Source organism: Argopecten irradians, chromosome 9 (assembly GCF_041381155.1).
Source record: "Argopecten irradians isolate NY chromosome 9, Ai_NY, whole genome shotgun sequence".
Lineage (NCBI taxonomy): Eukaryota > Metazoa > Mollusca > Bivalvia > Pectinida > Pectinidae > Argopecten > Argopecten irradians.
Genome location: NC_091142.1, coordinates 16,624,366 through 16,633,588, shown reverse-complemented (window position 1 = coordinate 16,633,588; position 9,223 = coordinate 16,624,366). Strand labels below are relative to the sequence as shown.

Genomic DNA, 9,223 nt, shown 5'->3' with positions numbered 1-9,223 from the left:
GATTGAAAGCGGAACGAACATCAGCACTGGGTGGGAGAGTAGATCCCCAGACCAAAAAACCCATCTTACATACATTATCAGCCGTATACGGTCCCAGGCAGTGGTCGTGAACGACTTTTGAAGGTAGCTGCCATCTCAGTGGTTCCCATGAAACATACCATTGCAATCTTATTAGGATTGAAAGCGAACGTATACGGCTGACAATGTATTTAAGATGGGGTTTTTGAGCTAGGTAACCTCTCCCCCACCTAGAGTTCAGGGTTTGTTCCGCTTTCAATCCGGATAAGATTACCATGGAATGTCTTATGGACACCACTGAGTTGACAGCCACCTTCAAAAATCGTGCACGAGCACGTCTTCCTACTGCCTTGAACCGTATACGGCTGATAATGTATGTAAGATGTGTTACTTAAGCTTTTTTTCTCATATAGATTTTTGGAAAGAGGAGTTCATACCATGAAAGAAAATGAAAGAAAAAACATATGTCCGTGTGCTCGTTTTTGAGCTACTGTCACTCAAAGATACCTAGTTGACAAAATATTGGATTTTATGGGAATTTTGCCGTTTTGACCATATACACAAGATATTAAAGCCATAATTTCCTTATGAGGTGTTTGATATGTATTAATGTTTGTAGAATTTATTTTCCAGTAGTCTTCTTTTAAAATATACCAGTTTTGATTAATAAGACTAATATTTTTTCTCAGAATAACAACATATGCTACCCTACCCCTTAATTTTGAGCTTCAAAATGCACCATTTTCAGCCATATTTGCCAAATCTAACACTTTATAGAAAAAGTTCTGGTATTAAACTTTTCTTTATATTTTGCATGTCAATAAGGAAAGGGTTGTTCTTTCGAAATCAGGCAGAAAAATGGGGGGTCCGTGTGCTTACTTTTTTGCCCCACTTGAATATTTGTTATTTTTCAGTATTTTAGAGTAAAAAAATAAAAGTGCTAAAATTACCATTAAATGTAAAAAAAAGTGAAAAAAGTGAATCATTGCATACATTAATGCTCAATATTTTAAATATCACGAACCAAGTAAAGATTTACAGCAAAAATTAGCTCGATACAGCTAAAAATGCTGGTGCAGTGATGTTTTAAGTAAAAACAATTTTAGTAAAAAATGATAAAACTTTGGCTCTACTCAAAGCGAAAAAAGACACAATTTCAAAATGGCCGCCAAATGGGCCATTTCTTAATATCCCCGTATAAAAAAATCTGCTAAAGTTAGAACTGTAATTTTTTGACAAAATTTGCAACTGGCAACTTGCTACAGATATTGATAAATTGTATTTGAATATCTCATAACTTCTTTGATCTTTGTCGAAACGAGACTTCAACGGGACTGAAACCTCAGAAGAATACATACTTAAGCTGAAGATCCAGTCTCCGACCTGGAGCTCAGGGCGCGTTCCGCTAGTTAGTATTATGCTTCAAATGAATTATATAAGTGTCTTATTCTGATATTTTACTTCTTATACATCCGAGTTAAAAATTAACAAATGTGATCGCAACTGAAGATTTGGTATCAGTAAAATAATCTAGTATCGACAGTTAAACTCTCAGATGATTTATAAAGATGTGTGCTTTAAATATTTATTTGAAAACTCCGAAAAATTATAGATATTCCAAAGAATTATACAAAAAATACTATATTGAATTTGGCTGCATCCGTCAAAAGAGGTGACGCTTTTTTACCCGGCAAGAAGTAAAGTTGGACAGTTATTCGTTATTCGAATAACGAATAACTGTCCAACTTTACTTTATTCACTGAAGTAACCATCTGGTATTTTGATAATGCTATGTATAGGAATTAAACATGAAAATGGATTATGTTAGGAAATTTTTAAGTTAGGAAACAATGACCTAGCTGTCCCACCTAGGTATTCTGCCAAATTTAAACTCATGTTTTCTCCTGAGTTAATAGTTAATTTTCTATTTAAGAAAATCATAATACACCAGGAAACTGTAGTGTCAGCGGTTTGGAAAGATAACAACTAGATGCCCTAACTACGCACCCGGTGATATTTTGGAAACCAAATGTCGCTATATCAATAATTCTCTTTTGCCTTTATATTTATATTTTTGTGTTGTTGTTGTTTTAACTGATTGATAAAAAGTCAACGCATAATAGCTTGTTGTTAGAAAACATTTTTGCTTCGAGCCAAATATGAAATATTTGCTCAAAAATTACAATTGTGAGCTTATGATCTTATTTATTTATTTCCTGCTTACAAATCACTACATATATATTTGATATTTTGGTCGTGATATGTTTTGTTTTTGTTCTATTGCGGTCATTTTGGTACTTCGTTTGTCTTCTTCGGTTGAAAAATGTCAATGTTATGACTATTTTTCAATTTTAATGAAATTTGAGATGTCAGCCATCTTGATGACGTTGTAAGTTCATCCCAACTTATGCAATGTTAACGTTTTGATTTCATATAAAAAATCAAAGGTTCAATACAATTTCATTAATTAACTTCTGTAAGTGTAAAAGAACAGGAAAAATACACATATGATTCCTGTGGAGTGCGCTGACCAGGAACCAAACATGGATCGCCGGAATAGAAATGTACGACTCTACCGACTGAGCCAAACAAGCATGCTCCGTCAGCTGAGTGACAGAGACCGTATTTTAACACCATAACATACCACACCGATCCTCTCCTTTTGCGAGTACCATGCCAGAACAACAAGCAACAGAAATAACGAATAAGCCACGAACAGATGAGTTTGATCAGATTGCCTTAGTTGCTTCTTTCTGTGAATGGCGACAGGCAGACTAGAGATGAATGAAGGATAGTAGTTCCCAACAACATGATATTTAACTCCCGTTGCGTGCGACACAGCTCGGTGAATGACAACCACATGAAATCGTGAGTTCCCTCTAAAATCGTGAGATTTCGTAACCCTGTTTTAACACGTCTATTCATTTATGGATCACATTCCCATGATAGGTTAACTGAGCATACGCCATATCCATTCCTGGAAACCCTGTTGATCACTCTATTAAATGATAGGTAGATATCTTTGTTGACGCGATAGGCTCCGCCTTTAGTGTCCGGTTGTCCGTCCAGGGCGAAGAGACACTCGCTGCAATGAGTGGCGTCGAAGCCTCGGTCGTTGGTTATACGATACGTCCGATCGGACACATAGAATGTGACGGTGTCGACAGACGGATTGATAATATGATGGTCAGTGAACGCTTTTTTCGCGTACTGGCAGACGGCTCCACCTCGTTTATAGGAAGTGACGTCATAGGTCGTTGCCCCTACCACAGCCTGTATCTCCGCGGCGTTATCATTGTGCCCGGCATCTCCACCTACAGGTGTAAACAGATGACATATATAAAATATGACATAGAAAAAGGGAATACCAACACTTTTCACATCTGACCCATGATCATGAAACAGACTTAAATTTAGATTTGGTTTATCACATGTCAAAATTACATCATAGTCGAGTTTCATTAACAGCCTACAACTAAAAGGAAATTCTTAATTTAGGTAGGAAAGCATTGCAAAGTTCATGAAATTACATTATATTCTGTAATGCTTTCTTATAAAGAATTACGGAATTCTTAAGAAATATTGATGAAACTACACCCAGAAACAGCCTTAGGTTTAGAGCTAGCCAGTCACACATAACCAAATACTACCATTCACGACTATAGATAAACAAATCACAAGATAAAGTATTGACTCATAGTGTCCCGTCAATAAACAAATAACAATACTATGGGTATCAAATTACAACTAGTTGTTGTTTAGATTTAAGCTCAGCTTAGTACATGTATATCTTATTCAATTATACATAGATAGGTGTTGATATCAGTATCTATGCGTGGTAACCCCTAGTAAAGTAATTATGGATTAGTATTTTAATCTTACTAATCAAATCCACATACGGATATATGTTCATGTATATTCTATATTGGTGTTTGATTCATATCGACGTTATATCCTTCTCTGTTGCGTAAATACATAAATACTATGAAGTATAATCAAAACAATATCAGTATGATTAGAGGAAACACAAATTATTAAAAAACATGCAAAGAGTTACAGATATTCAGTGTAATACAACTATCGATCGGGGAGTCACCTCCCTTTACCTTTTTAGACCCCAACATGTATTTATGTTTATTGTGTTAGTCTGTATCGCCTACATAAGGAGAGGACTGTATAACTGTGCATCACAGAACTATTTATGTACATTTTTTGCCCTCCTCCTCCCCGACTTATTTTTTGTCCACCTTGCATGTATCAGATTTTTTTTAGTTAATCCAATTTTACGTAATTTGATGTTTCATTTAGTACCATGTTCACGGATAGGCGTTGTGTAATTGTTCCCTCCCCACTATCTTTTGGTGTTGTTTTAAAAGTTTAGGAATATACTAACTTGTATACATATATGTAATACTTTGAAACAAAATTCCTATTTACTATTGGCATTTAGTTAAAGAGACATTTCAATGAGGCTAATTCTGTTACATAACCTTGAAGCAAAATACGACTTAGTTGTACTGTTCTATATTCCTTATGAAACATATAAAAAGAAATATTGACAAATTCCACGACATTGTTATGTATTTTGATTGATGCCGTTGAAATTCCAAATCGTTAATTAATACGATTAAGCAGGTATAACATGTATGCTGTACCCATACCTGATCCAAAGTCACGTACGTTAATCAAATGGAATGCATAACCACTGAGGAGTATGCTGAAAGTATCAAGAGACAAGAAAATGCACCTAATAACGTAAACACACTTATGTAAGAGAGATTTTAGTAGGTCTAGACAAAACATTTCTTCACTACACTAGCAAGGGTCAGGGTTCGGCATACAAGACGTCCGACCACATTGTGTAATGGCGGACAGTAAGCGAGTTTGAACATTTCACATACATTATACTACAGTGATCTTTTCTGGCATATCACAGTAAAACCAACTAATCTAATTTCCATAAGAAATGGTTTGAGTCCGATATATATTCAAATTTTAATGTACTCTTAGACTTAATTGTCCCTTTAATAAATGCTCTTATTGACAAACAAATTAAAGTTGTTGAGTTATTTATAAGGTATGCAGTGCAGAGAGAACCTGTGTATGTAGTGTTGTTTTCAACTAGCTAGAGATGAAGGTATACAAGTTATGAATGAAGTCCAATCCTATCTACATATTATTTGTCAATGACATACTTTGAAATAGAAATGAAAACAAACTCATCTATACAATCTATCATTCAGACTGACTGTTTCTGCAAAGAGTAAACAAGTATATTTTTATGTGAGCGATTGAATTTCAAGTGGAGAACGAAGAATCCCAAAAATAGTTGTTACTAAACTGTCTCTAGCACATGTACAGTACACCATATGACTCTAATATCCAAATCAAATATCTGTGATAAAATATCAGACATATATGTTAACTAGAACCTACAATATTTATATAGTCAAAAGAATATACCATAGCCATCATTGGAGATACTGTCCCCAATATTGACAAGCCATCCTTTTCTTGGTCCGTGTCTATGGAGATTGACCTCAACTTTAAGACGTGGTGTGCGATGCCCGCACGCCAGACCATTGGCAATTCTGCAGGGAGCCTTCGCGAAATTCACCTTGGCAACCACACTCTTTCTACAAGGTCCTTAACCTCCCAGGTTCTGGTAGCCATATTGTGAAGACAATCCTGGTAATCGGGCCCCCGTCGTCCGCCCTCTTTGTAAATCCAATTTCGCGGAAAGAACTTCGAAAGAAAGATACTTTTGTAATTAGGAAATATGTATATATATTTCGCGTGACATCAAAGGTAGGTATATTTGCATTACAAGAATTGATGATTTCTTTTGTCGTTTGATAGTATGACACTTATTTAATTGAGTTGATATATATATATATAATTCATTTAAATTTCTGACAACATGTATTTACACTCATGCAATACCTTATATATGCTGTAATCCAAGTTTCTAAATTTCTCGATTTTCGTTTCAAAGCGAACAGAGATACCTTTGAATTTAATTGTACAAAAATTGTGGAGGATATTAATTCGCATATATAACCGTTCGCGAATACTTTGATCCTGAAATTCGCAAAAAATAAACCGGACGCGAAATAAAGTTGGTTTGCGGTATAGGTATTAGATAAAAACAACATATTATTCATCTACAATGTAAAAACAAATAGAAAAATATTGTATTACGTTTCAGCACTTTTCTCTGCAAAACAATGTTGATACAATGAACATTTAGATTCATTGTGATATCATGTCTAATTCTATACAAATGGATAGATTAAATGCATCAAAACAAAACACTTAACCTTTTCAAAATTGCACCTCTTTCTATTCAAATCATTTTAACAAGGTCGGTGATCTTATTTAATCATACCTGCTTGTAACTGAAATAGGCAAATGATCACAGAAAAGATATCCATGATAATCGCTGTTTTCATCGCGGATATTGTATGCTGAAAGGAAAATATATAAGATAATATTTACACATTATGAAAATAATCAATAAATGTAAAACGATGTATAAATATTGTAACAATATTTTATAAATTGGTTTATTCTAACGTGCAACTCGATATAACATTAGTTTACAAGAAAGTGTGTATTCAATCGTGAATTTAGCTCCATTGTATTAAGATTTGTATGTACCACAGAAATAATACTACAATATACAATACACATATATAAACATGCCTGTAATTAGTCTATAATAGTATAACACTTACCCTAGCTGTGTAAACGATAGTTTAATTAAGACAAAGGCAGACACTGGCTTATATAAGAAGTAGGAGAAATACACAGAATGATATGAACGGTTTATTTAAATGTTTTTACTAGTTTTCTTAATTTATCACGTAGGTTTACTTGGAAGGGATCATTAATATTCATGCTATGAATCTGTGTTGATTCTGTCAGACTGTCAGTGCGTGTATCTGTTAATGGTTTTCTAAGAATTTAAATGTTTATTGTTGGGTTATGTGGTTTTCCACTCGTTAATGTCTGTGACGCAGTAGCCATCAATCATTACCTTAAATATAAGTTAGTGTGTAAGTCGGTGTAGGTCGCTGACAATTAGTAAACATAACTAGTAATACCTAGATCTGTCATTGAATCGTGTGACGTAATATTAATACATTTACCATCTAACATGTACATGTATTAACAAAGGACGAGTAACGAGTATCTTACATATATGTTAATTACGAGTTTTGACAGACTGATGTCTATATAAGTTATGCTAATGAGTTTTTATTTGTTTATTAATTGATTAGGATGTTGTATCAAACATGATACACTATAGGATACATATAGCATAGAGACATTGCATTAACGATCTTCTCTTCCATGAAGTCATTTTTTTTTCTTCTTTTTTATTTCCTTTCCCCCCGTTTTTCTTATACATATTTTCAGAAACGTATATACATAGGAATTGGAAACTCCTTCTTTTTCTTTGTGACAAGATAGGCATTTCCGGATTTAAAGCATTTCCTCTTGGCTAAGTATGTTCAAGTGTGTTATTTTAAACAGAATATGTTTGCATCAGTACAAAGTTTAAAAACAATAGTTTTCGTTTCTTTGTGCAATATATATGACTGCCAAATCACTGGCGTCGCCCTCTACGATCTCATCCTATAGCAATCTAAGCGGAACTAGATGGTGCAAATAAATTTATCTTCCACATAAAAAAGCACTGTCTAGGTCCGCCCCGAATGTGCGAGTGAATTCTACATTCGAGATCGCTTTTTCTCAATTGAAAATTCGACGAAAATTCCTTTTTGGTGATTTTGATTTTTCTCAAATGCTTACACATATCACGAAACAATATATTTTCGTACATTATGATATTGGTTGTAAAAGGACATAAATTTAAGTATTTATTTTATAATTATAATAATAATTTCATTTTTGACAAGCTCCTGGATATTAATCCTAGTCGAGGTCTGAGGTTTACACTGCACTGACATTTACATTGTATTCACCCCTGGGTACATATACATGTAGTCCACATTTGCTAGGTTCTAATAAATATTTATCAGAATAAGAAAATAATTTCAGTGATTCACTGGTGTATGAATGACGCGCGTCCAAAAAATATAACAATTATTTCTTTACTTTATTTTAATGCTTTCTGTTTTTTTCATACAAAACTTTTAATTTCAATAGAATGATTATTTTTCGCTCATTCGGTACGGATGACCAAAGTGATGAGCTTATGCGAAACCGCAGCCTCCGTCGTCCGTCAAAAATCAAAATAACTGCTGGTCGAATGTTTTTGAAAATCAACCATTCAGAAAGACTGATGAAGTATGAACAGAATAAAAAACAAAGAAAAAATATATATCCGCAATCAAGGTAATATGTTTTCCTTAAGACCAATGCAATAAGTCTAAAATTGATGATTGCTGTTGATTGCATATATTAAGATTTCTTTGCATCTTCGCTTGACTACAACAATGCTTTGAAACATATCCAAACACACTAAAACATTTTATAATGAACCTTTGAAGTAAAACGAAATCATTTCGTTAAAAGCATAGCACGTTATACACAGGTTACATACATCTTAAAGAAACATTGACGGGGAATGAAAATTACTACGTTGTAGTCAATGAATTTGGTATAAATATTTTTGTTACAAACGTATTTTTACTGTATAAGAGACCGCGGAACCAAAGGATTTCTCTATATACGATATATCAACGTTTGTCACTGTCCAGGTTACATGGAGTTTTCAAGTCTGGTCACCTGTCACTGATTTTGAAGAATGGCATCTCGCATACCTGTGAATAAAAGAAATTAAGATCTACCATCTTGCTAAACTTTTATGTGGGGTGCCATCTTATGTTGAATTCCGCACCAAAAAATTATCAGAATATTCATGAAATTCCAATATTGATTACCTCCCCCTGTCAGACACAAACTTGACAGCATTTTAAAATTTCTTTACATATTTTACATCTACATATATTGCCCAACCCACACATTAAACATTTGAAACTGATGCGCCTTGAATACCCAATCAGCAGTCTCCGAAACATTCACCTCTCTATGAAATCTTGTGCCCAAAAGGGGATTTCCAGGAATCTATTTTTGGTTTGATTCTGTGGTTCCTATAAACAAGACAATAAACCATGTGCGAAGAAAATTCAACAGACACAAATTCATGAATTTTAAATATATTTATTTCCCTGCT

General features: G+C 33.9%; 1 pseudogene; it reads right to left on the bottom strand.

The window, feature by feature from the left end:
- Nucleotides 1-2,461: 2,461 nt before the first annotated feature.
- Nucleotides 2,462-6,470, bottom strand: LOC138330849 (uncharacterized; annotated as a pseudogene).
- Between the last annotated feature and the right edge of the window lie 2,753 nt (nucleotides 6,471-9,223).